Raw genomic sequence first — 12,100 nt, 5'->3', positions numbered from 1 at the left:
TTTAGTCTCTTTTGTCACCTGGAATATAGGCCTGTCAGGAGTGAGGAACAAAGACAATAATACATATCAATAAATACTAGTTGTTATCATGTAAACTATTATTCTAACTTTTACCATTCCTATGAAGATGGGTGTGCATCTTCCAAAATGGTACCTGATCTTAGGAAGTTATCTGACTGGTTTCCACCTTTATATTAAAGACTACATACTGAGAAAACGTTATTCTAAGAGCATGGCAGCATTGATCCACCAAGGCATTTTACCAATTACCTTTATTCTTTCTCTTCTCCATTTGTGGTCATAGAGGAAACTAATGTAAGAATTTTCACGTTCCTGAGATATATTTCAGGTGATGGATGCAAAGATCACCAAGTATAAAAGGAAAGGAGGTGTTGTAGGTGAAATCCTAAAATGGTGAAAACAGCCAGGGCAAAAGCTCCCACAGACCTTTCTTTTTTTTCTTTTTCTTTCTTTCTTTCTTTTCTTTTCTTTCTTTTTTTTTTTTATTAAATCATAGCTGTGTACACTAATGCAATCATGGGGTACAACGTCCTGGCCTTATATACAATCTGAAATACAGCTATAACCCAACTATAGCACAGACCTTTCTCTTTTGTTTGGTTTTCTTATATAAGAATGACAAAGAAAGATAATAAAAGCAATAAGGGGGCAGTGCCTGTAGCTCAGAAGTGTAGGGCGCCAGCCCCATATGCAGGAGGTGGCGGGTTCAAACCCAGCCCTAGCCAAAAACTGCAAAAAATTAATTAATTAATTAATTAATTTAAAAAAAGCAATAAGGAACGTGAGAGGGGGAGAAAGGATAGAGAGTCACAACAGAAAATGAAGGGGTAAGAAGGACAAACTGTAAAAAAAGAGCAGAATTAAATAGTGGAAGAGAAAGGAGGAGAAAGGTAGAAAAAGAGAAGGGAAAAGGAAGGTTACTAGGAGATTGGCCACAGCCTGCTGCAATGCAAAAGGAAACCCAGGTCCCCACCGCCAGCCACACAGAATGTAAAGTCTATTTACAGTTGAATACATTCCTCTTTCAGTCCTGGGACTCTTTTGTGAATGAAAATCCCTCTATCTCTAGAAAATTGAAACTTCAGACTTTTCTTGATCTTTGAGTTCCAATGACATCACTGAACAATCACTTGAGCCTTGTCTACGTGATTACATTGACGTTATCACTGCCCTTTTGAGGTAAAACCTTTTGCTTCCCAGATGCACAGTGTACAAAGTGAAGTGTGCTCAGGATGCCCATTTTGTGAAGAACAGCGGCCTCCCCGGGAAAGGGAAGAGGACTGGTTCAGAAAACAATTTGGAAGTTGACACTGATGAAACTTCTCACTCAAGTTATTTTGCTTTCATTTTCTGTTGTCAAAAAATCTGTACACAACATTTAACATGCTGATACTCTCAGTCTGTTCACGTATTTCTAGACTAGGTATTTTATTAAATGGGCTCTGTTGGCCAAGAGAAAAAAAAAAGTGGACTATTTAAGATTATCCTTATTAAACTTACTTTTTTAAGTGATAGAACTTTAATCTGACTTCATTCTCCTAAAATCACAAAGCACCAAGTACTATATTCCAAATTGGGCAAAAAGAAAATTCCATAATTGGTTGCTTTAGCATGGGATACACCAGCATATTTCTCAGCCCATATAGGACTTGAGGATTCAACCCGTTTGTATGAAATTGGTGAGTTCCTTTTGCAAAGTTAAAGCTCCTAATTGCTGTCCAACCTCGCAATAGTAGATTGAATGAAACTTGTTTTACATAATTGGTAAAATATAGCAAATTAGTTTAGTGTTTAATAGTAACACTCAGAATTTACACACAAATCTATCACACTGGGGCAAAAATAGTAAGTGAGAGGCAATGGTGGCCTGGACACTGGATGTTCCAATGGAGGTAGGTGGAGGAAGATGGACATGAGCAGGGGTAACAGTCTAAAATATTTATCAACTGCCTCAGGAAGAGCACTGCATCTGAACAAATGCAGACTATACAACTCTAACACTGGCCGGCCTGCCTGTGTGTATCAGGAACACATGCCCTGAACACAAGGTATGTGATGAAAAATTAAGAAATACGTTGAGATAAGCTTCTGGACTGAGAAATTGAATGTATGATGCTGTCATTTCCCCAAATAAGAAAGACTTGAGGGAGAATTGTTTTATGCGGTAATTGGTAGGGCTAATATACACTTTAATTTTGGATGTAAGAAGATGAATGTGCCTGTGGAACATCCACATGGAGAAGTTAAACAGACAGTTGATTTGTTTCTGGAGCTCAAGGGTGGGTATCAACTAGAAACACAGATCGAGTCAGCATTTTGGCAAGCCTTAAACATGAGAATGAAAGAGGTTACCTAAAGGGATGGGGGGAGCCCTAAGGTTTGAATGATCCAACCTTTATTTAGAGATGAGGTCACGAGATGGAACCAACTGAGACATAATAAAAGCCTAACCAGGGAAACCGGAGATGTATAGACTCCCAGAAGCCACCAGAGTCACTGGAAGAGGGTAACTTGTGATGAAAAAGGGACAGCCAACTCTCTCAAATGCTCCAAGAAGCTAAGAATTCAGCTTGCTGAATCTGATTACAGGGTAGTCAGTGCTGAACTCAACAGAAGTTGTTATCGTAAGTGGCAGGGCCACTTTGGAGTTGGACAGACAGTGGGGGAGAAAGGAGGCAGACACGGCATATGCAGATAAGCCTCCCCAGAAGTTTGACAATGACATGTAACAGAAATGAGGTGAGGGATGCTGAGAGTATGGGACCTCGAGTTTGAGTTCAAGATGGAAGACAGCGAAAACTACGTTGACATGTAATCTTCACAACAACTCTGTAATTTAGGAAAGTGTTATTTCTCCCATTTGCTAGATGAGAAAACTAAGATTAAATACCTGGATCAAGTTCACACAGCTAATAAGAAGCAGAGCTGAAAGTTGAACCCAGTCTGTTTTATTCCACAGTTCTAGGCTAGACTTCCAATTCTTGACATTTTCTTGCATTTATTTACCCACATGACTGTTTCCCTCATTTAAAAAATTATTTTAATACAAATAATCATTGTATATGAGGCTCACTTTCTAAGAACAGAGGCTGAGCCTTACTCATCCTTGAATACTAAATACCTAGTGTAATATCTGATCATTGGTAATAGGCCCTTTAAATGAATATATGTTGCAGAAATGAATAAAGAATGAATTAACCAATAGCTAGATTTGGGGGCTTTTAAACTAAAGAAAACTATAGAACTTCTCTATAAAACAATGCTATGAAGAACAATGGAAATATAGAGAAATTGGTCAGCCTTTAAAATATTTAGGCTATAAAAGTGATAACACAGAGAAGCAGTGCTTTCTTTAAGGGTGAATATGATAATTAACCCTGCATCAAATTGTTCTTTGTTCTCACTTCACACTTCCCAAGTTTGTAAACAGCAAACTGTTAGGTAAGAACTTGACCCAATCTTACATAATCACCAGTCTCTCTTAAAATGAACCACACTTGCCTGCCACTTTTTTTTTTTTTCTCTGTACTTAAAATACATACAAGGTCCTTATCCCCACATGGAATCCATTCTCAGGTAGTCCTGATTTCATTGTGCTGTTCCACATGAGGCCAGCACATTTGTATGGAAAGGAAAAGGTGCGTTCAATCATCGTGATACTCTGTGTGCTGGGTAATAGTAAATGGATTTCTTTAAACATTCATGTGATTGAGTGATTCCTCCAAACCACCACACGTTTTGCTCAGCTGTTTTGCTGGCGTGTTACTTCAAAGCCCATTTAATGCATGTTTTAATTGTTCCCTTTATCATATGAGTAAAGCAGCTTTAACAAATATCCTAAGGTTAAAATAATGTGCAATAGTTTAAAAATATATGAACTCTGCTGTCTGTCTTTAAATGCTAATAATGTAAGTTTCTGGTGAAAGAATTTTGTATTGCGCTTCCTTGAATAAACTCTTTCCTTCTCATTTTCAGATCATTTACCCTTTGCAAGTCTGAATTGGAAAAAGAGCTTTTCAGGTTAACAAAGTTGTTTCATGATCTACTGTGGAATACTTCTGTTTGGTTTGGCTTCGTTAAGGTTAGCTAGAAAAGAAGTTTAGGCTTCGCCCATCTACTAATTACATATATATTGTTAACAGCTATTTGCGCTACAAAAAGTAAAATACAGATACCTAAGGTCAGCTAAATTTGCATTCTGATTATTTGCAGACAGCTTCTAATCCCACCAAGTTTGTTTTCTACTAGTTTTTCCCCTTCTATATCACCTACTAGTTTTTCCCCTAGTATATCTATAAGCATTTTTTTCCAAAAAGGATATACAATTTAGCTATTCATTTATGCAAATGATGGTAAACAGAATTATAAAGACAGATAATAAACAGCAAATGAGGTTATTTTGTTTCACGCTTTATGTTGTCAGAGTTCTGAGCATGGTTTAGTGTTTTCTATTCATGACTTTATATTACCAAATTACTCCCTGATGGCGTCTCAGATGTGCTTTTGTCTGCAAATGAGAAGGAATAAAATACCAGGACATTAACGTTAAATTACAATCGTTAATGGCGTAAATACGAAAATAATTACTGCATCATACCATCAATTGTTATGTGTTCATTACTGAAGTTCTTGTAAAGCCTTCATTTTCTTGTTACAATTATTTTTTCCTTTATTTTTGTCTGGCTATTTTATAGCCCTGACAGTACTTTAGCAACATTCAGCAGTTACACAAGCCATTTAATCCTGCTCAAAGCTTCATTTAAACTTCATTTAGCTTCATTTTATTCGTGTATATATGCCTTTTACTTCTTTCTGACAGTCAAAAGGTACTTCTGGAGTAGGTGCTGGAAAGATGTGTCAAAGGAGACCATCTAAAACCAGCAATAAACTTCGGAGAGGGGTTCAGACTTTAACATCGCTGGATAAAATAACCTTTATTAAATAATCAAACTTATTGCGCCCCCATCCTCTAAAATTTTAGGTTTGGGGGTCCTCCCTTCTTCTCCTGTTTCCTCCCACTCCTCCTCTCCGTCCTCCTCTTCCTCCTCCTCGTCCTTTTTGGCCTCTTTTTAAAATCGACTTATAATTCTACCTCCAAGATGCTTTCAAATCTCAGCTTTCTACTCCTTCCGATTGTGTTTCTTTTCCTCCGCTGGGTCTCACCTGCCTTTCCACCGCTCCTACCCCAGCCCTCTTCTCTCAGCGTTCTCTCCGTGGCTGGCAGGAAAGGGACCCTCTCCAGCCACTCACACACACACACACACACACTCTCCAGATGCCTGGCCTCCGAGGGTCGTCCAAGTACACCCTTTTGTCTCCTCCACTCCCTGACCATCACTGCGCCTCTCGCCCGCCAGCCTCCAGCGGGCAGTGGCAGGACCGCTGTCAAAAGCTGGAAGGGGGAGGGTGTGGAGGCCCGGCGGGCGGTCCAGCACCGGCAGCATCTTGAGCTGCGCGAGCTTACACACACACACACAGACACACACACGAGGGAGAGAGAGAGAAAGAGAGAGAGAGAGGGAGATATATGTCACCTGTTCGCTCTCAAAGCCAGCTCTATCACTGGGTAAAACTTATTGCTCGACCCCACCCCACCCCTGGAGTTCAAGGCATTCTGTGCACATCTTTTTCAAAATATCCAGAGCGAGGAAAGGGAAAGTGCACACTGGACACGGCACGATTACACATAGCCCTGGTACCTCTCCTTTCTCTTTCACCTATTTACTCTTGCAATCTCAATAGTCTCTTCCAGACAACGCGCAAACAACACGCACCCCATCCCCGTGGACAGTCCAGGCTTGGCGCCTCAGCCCCTGGCGCTCCATCCCCGTCTGGGTCCCTCTGCCCGCCGCCGAGCCCCTAGCACTCTCCTCAACTCCTGCCATGTGCAGCCTGGCGCTGCCGGCTCCTTAGGCCCAGCCAATGCTCCAAACTTTTTCTCGCCCTTTTCGCGGTCCCAAATCATGCTCATCCTGAGGGTCTGACACTCCAGCCCCGAGGTCAGACCCCACAGAGGGATGGGGTGAGACTCCCTGTTCTCATGGATTCCGTCTCGAGGTGTCCAGCGCTAGTGTGCGCAGGACAGCTCTAGACCCGGCAGGGATTCGACGGGAGCCCGGGAGGATCCAGCTGGCAGGTGCAACTTGCCAGCGACTCCCGGTTCACCGTCCTTGGGGACCACGGGTTTGGCCTGATGAGAACAAAGCTGGAGTCCGGGGAGACTGTCAGACGGGAGGCGCTAAGACAATAGCAATAAAGGGAACTTAGAAGACAACCGCTGCGCAAAGTTGTCTGCGAGTCCGGATGTCCTGCGATCGGTCGCCGGCTCCCGCTGCAGACCCCCCAGTCCCCCGGCCCCGGGCCCCACCGCCGTACACGCAAAACCCCTCACGCCAGCCAGTCCCTGGATGCAGTGTAAATGCCCTGGGCACCCAGACGCATCTTGGGGCTCCGGGGACGCTCAGAGCTTGGACAGTAGCCACCCGGCAGGAAGACCCGCCAGCGCGCTCTCCTGGCTTTACCTTTCGGCGGGCTGCCTGGGAGTCCGCGGCGCGCCGCCCGCTGGCTGTGCCCTCAGCCCCTGCCGCCGCCGCGGAGAGCAGACAGCGTGAGCCCGGCTCGCTGCGCCCCGCCCCCGGGCGCCAGGCCCCGCCCCCGGGCCCAGGTCCCGCCTCTCCACGCCGGCCCGCAACCCGCACCAAGCCACCACCGCTCAGTGGGGTTTCCTCCTGAGCTGCTGTGGGGGCGGCGTCCGCGGCTGCTGCTGCGGGTGCCCGGGATGCTGTCCCTGCGGGTCCCTGTCGCTGTCGCCGCTGCTGCTCTTGCACGCCATAGGCCAGCGAGGATGTCCCAAATTATCAAGAGGCACCCCTTACACCAAACAATTGGAAATTACCTCTAGGAATAGGAGTACTCTGATTGTGGTCCACGCACCTGCAGCATCAACATCCCCTGTGAACTTGCTAGAAATGCAAATTTCTAGACTCTACCCCACATCTACTGAATCAGAATCTCCGGGAGTGAGGCAGAGCTATGTGTATTTTAATAAGCTCTTTAATGCTCTTCCAAGTCTATTAAAGTTGGAGAAGCACAGACTACTAAGGGAACTAAGTGGCTGATCAGATACATGCTCCCTCAGTCCTGAGACCCAGCAGCCCACCCGGGCCGAGAGTTTAACTTGGAGTTTAACTTGGCAGTGTTTGCAAAGCTCAAGAGTATGTTGTCTGCACCCTGGATGTCATTCATCTTGCTTTATTGACTGTGAAGTCTTTAGAGATAAACAGAGAGGGGAACACATTTACTTCTGATCTGACAGCTCTAATGAGCTCAAGGAAGAATTATGTAAACATTATTAAGTGTAATAAACACGTGTCGGCGTAAGGCAATCTCCTCTGGAGAAGGCTTGGCAAAAGCAGGCATGAGCCAACGTTTTATTCATAATGTCTTTTTAACTTTATGTTGCCTGCGTAATAGGCCTTTGGCTTTGCTGTTGCCCAGACGGAAAATCATTACCCCAGTAATGGATGATCCAGTTCAAAAGGAGAGCCACTGGGATGCTGACGCTTTCATTCATAAACACTATGTATCAGAGACAAGTGAAACCGTCTTTTGCCAATGTGCTGTTTTAATTATCCAACTGTTATACATGTTTCTTGTTTCATCTTCCTGAGGTGTCATTTGGCTCAAACTGCAGAAAATAAGTAAAAGTTAGCCATTCATTCAACCTTACCATTTTTTTTTGTGGGGAGTTCCCCTTTTGTTTCTCTTGCACTTTCCAGAGGTTTAGACGTTATAACTACAGATGTTCCTGGATGTTTGATGGGGTTGTAGCTGAATAAACCCATCATAAGTTGAAAATGCATTTAATGCACATAAACTTCTAAACATCATAACTTAGCCTGTCTACTTTAAACATTTCCAAAACACTTACATTAGCCTATAGTTGGGCAAAATCACCTGGCAACATAGTACACTATAGATAGTTTACCCATAGTGACAACATAGTACACTTGGTGGTTTACCCTGTTGATCCCACGCTGACTGGAAGCTGTGGCTCCACTGGCTACTACTGTCCACCATGACAAGAAAGTATCCCGCCACTTCTGCAGACTGCATTTTGCTTCTGCACCATCATAAAGTCAAAAAAGTAGTAAGTTGGCCACCTCGTGTCAGGCACTCTCTATACCAGAGGAAATGATGCTCCTTTGCCAAGGACTGCATTGACCTCCATTGCTTGCTCTAGGAATTGATTCTAGCTTTGAACTTTTGTTTTAGGTGGACTTGGAAGCTTGAAATTCAGGTCCCCAAAGAAGCATTGTCAGTGGTCCCCAGAGGATGTAAGCCTTTCAGAAGCCTCTCTTCTAATCAGTTCCTCCTTCACAAAAAGTCCACCTTTTATCAGGACCAATAGCATCACTATTTGAAGTAACAAAAGGGAAGCCTTATCAAGAAAATCGGCATATCCAAGAATCCCCAGTTTAGCTTCCTCTATGAAATTTCACGAGTGCTATGAGAGAAAGGACAAGAAGTCTGATACCACAGTGCTCATTCCAGAAAGGAGATAGAATAGGAAGGAAAAAAAAAAAAAAAAAAGAAAGAAAGACAAGGGAAGAAGGAAGGAAGAGGGGAAGGGAGAGAAGGAGGGAAGGAGGAACGGAACATTAATAGCTGCTCAGACCTTTGAAATTAATCCAAAACAAAATTGGAAAGCAGTGGCAGGGTGAAAGGGGAGTAATGTGACAAAGCCCCATGTTATACCCAACTCTATGTAGTTATAGGTTTCTTAGGTCAGATTCTAAAGGAACAAACTTGAGTCAGGATTCAAGTGATTTATTAAGAAAATGCTCCCAGGAAAAAACAGGAAGAAAAATGAGTGGGGTGTGTGGGAGGAGAACAAGGAAAGAAGCTGAACAAGGGTCCAAAAATCAGAGCCTGGCCCAATCACTCAGAGAAGCTCTGAAGTTAGCCTTCTAACTTAGAGGCTTAAGTTAAGCCTCTAAATCACCCCACACTGAGTAAGAGAGCTGGACATTCAGATTCCCTTGCAGAACAGTGTATTGGTAAACAGCCTCCCAGGGAAACAAACTTCTTGGCACTTCCGTAGGCTCCAGAGCTTGAGGGCAATCCTTCAAAGAAAACACAAGGTTGCTAGCTATTGAGAGCAATAGAACTCAGAAACCTTGAGGAGTTGAGATGTCGCACAAAAATAGTAAAATAGATTTTATAGTATCTGAGCTGATTCTTGACTTGCACTAATTCAGTAACTAAGTTTCCCATTTTGGCCACCAGGCATGAGCTTAATGGCTAAACCCCCCACCCAGTGGTGTTTCCCATCTTCAGGAACATGAACCTTAGCATCAAGCAACTATGAGGCGTCCTACAGGGGGTATGGGGGAGTGTTGAGAGGCTTGGGCATGTTAGAGAACTGAAATGCAGGCAGACTTGACAGTGCCCTTAAGGCCTTGTCACCCAAGAGAGCCACCATTTGGATGCCTGGCATAAGAATGTATGGACAACTAGTCCATCTTAGCTACAGAAGTCTTGACAACTCACACTAGGGCAGTTAAATAAGGAGAATTTACATCTTCTTCATCTATTCCCTTCCCAGGCCCTCAACCAGAGGAGAAGGGAATTATGCCTTGAAAGCGGAAGAAAAAATGAACCAGAATCACAAAACAAAACCTGGGTTTTCCTTGACTCCTTGGTGCTGGTTTAAAAAGAGGAAGAACAGGCCATGTCTCCTTCATTACAGCTCCTTAGGCTCAAGATTGGTCTGTGATCAGAGAAAGAGAGCTCCGAGTTGGAGATGAACTGGAAATTTAAAATTGATGGATTTTTAAGAGCTGAAAATGAATAACTGAAAGTCACTTAGAATTTATGAAATTTGCCAAAGTCTTGTTAAGGAGTTTTCTAACCTCCTGGGGAAGAGAGATTGGATATAATGCCTTTGAGACAGTAGTTTAAGAAAAATATAATAGTTTCGTGTTTATGCTTCAGTTTGTACAATCAATTTGTTGTATTTGGAATTGTTTACTCCTTCTGGCTGCCTCCCATGATGTGTCCTCAAGTAACTTTCCCTACCTTAGGTGAGCCTCCACACCAGTGTTTATTAGGATGGCTGTGGCCTGGCAGGGCTTATCCTTCCCAACAATCATGTGCCCTGAAACATTGAAACCTTTAACAAGGCACAAAGGAAAACAGTGTAACTGTATGCGGTTAAACACTATATGTAAGTCAAATTACTTCGCTTTATGGAAAAACACTAGGTTAGAAATATACATAGGCTAATTTCTTCTTATTTTTCATTTCCTTTAAAATACATACCTACCTAAACACTTCACTTTTATTTGGGTTGAAATGTTTGGCCTGGGGAATATGAGTTCAAAGATGTGGGAAACTGTTAAGAACATTAGTGGAAAAGTGAGGCAGGTGGTAATCTGAAAGCTGGGAGGAAGAACCTGGTTTTCTAGACATTGTCACTGTCCCACCATACAGATGACAGGAATCCTCTGTTCATTTTCACCAGCTTGAAATGCTCTGTGTAGTCCCAGCTAGAGATTCCAGGTTAAGTTTTCTATCTCTTCCTCCTTCCTGTCTGGCATTTCCTAACCTTCCTTTTAGGCTGATTCTATGCCCAGTCCTCACTTGCTCCATTTCCCACTTAGACCAGGAGGCAAGCAGGTAGTAAGATAAGACACAGTACATCCTGTTCTGCAGCACAGTGTGATAAATATGATTCATTAAACACAGTGTGTATCAATATCAGGTCAGAGTAGGAAATATACAGCATAATGAATGGTGTATGGCTTGAGATTCAAGAAAGTACTGTCATCCTATGGAGGGTTTTCAGTGGCATCATCAATCACAGAAGTAAAAGTGGAGTGGTTTGTGGTTTACCAGAATTCCATAAAGATGTTTTTCACTTCCCTCCTTCCTAACCCCACCAACTCACCTACCTGCTTTCCTAATGATCAGAAAATCAATCCACCACCTGTGAGTAACTCACAATTACCCTTTCCCCTATCGATAGCACTTTTTAAAGTGTCAGTATGATTATCCAAGAAAAGCTTTCAAAAGAGTATTTAATATATGTTGTCCAAGTTTATTCACTAACCATAGCATTAGATTGCACCATCTCAGAAGAGGGTTGAGCTCCTCATCCCCCAAAGATTGAAGTAGCCTCAAAAAATAAGACCTAGCTCAAATTGCGCACTTAAATAAACTTCCTCCCTCCCCTTTCAAATCATTTCTTAAAGGCTCCATTTTCAGGAAATTAATAACAGTGACAGAAGAAAATGTGAATCTACTGAGAAAATCAGGATTTGTGGAGGAATAGTCTGTGTGTCTAATACAATTGATTCATCAAATTTTGTATCCAATAAATATTCTTTTCTTTTTGAATTCAGCTTCAACATTTAATAGTTGTTTCAGAACAGAAATTTTTAAATGTAAACTTACATTTCATTTGTATATAAAGTATTAATTGAATTATGCATAGAAAATATCCAGATAATATCCTAAATTGAAGACATTTTACCACATCAAAATGTGCATGTGTGTAAAACATCCAATGATTTATTTAGCACACACAAAGAATCTCATTTCTATTATTTTTAGCTTGTAAGAGAATGGTGAAATTAAGTCAACTTCAATCAGCATGAAGAGATACATCTAAAAATAAACATAATCAAATTTCTATAAACTGTACACCAGTTGTGTAACTGATTTCTATTATACTTATAGAGGTGATTTAACTTCAGCTTAAAGGACTGTTCAAATCCTGATGCTTTAACTGTCTTTTTTAATGCTCTGTGAAACCAATACTCAAATAGCCTGTGTTATTCATTAGTTTAAAGAACCTCAGGAGTAGATTCCATCACAAATCTGCAGTGATTCTAAACTATATATTCTGTGCATGTGTATCCACAGGTGATTTTACACAACAATGATTAAAATCATTCACCTCTTCTTAAATTAGAAGTGAAGGAAGTTCATCTTCAATTTAACATTCGCTGACTGCTCACTGGAATACTAGAAATTGTTATCACAAAGGTGAACAAGACACAGCCTTCCCTACTCT

Source organism: Otolemur garnettii, unplaced genomic scaffold (assembly GCF_000181295.1).
Source record: "Otolemur garnettii isolate 467f Iridium unplaced genomic scaffold, OtoGar3 scaffold00002, whole genome shotgun sequence".
Classification (NCBI taxonomy): Eukaryota; Metazoa; Chordata; class Mammalia; order Primates; family Galagidae; genus Otolemur; species Otolemur garnettii.
The sequence above is the reverse complement of the archived record's forward strand: the minus strand, read 5'-3'. Positions refer to the sequence as shown.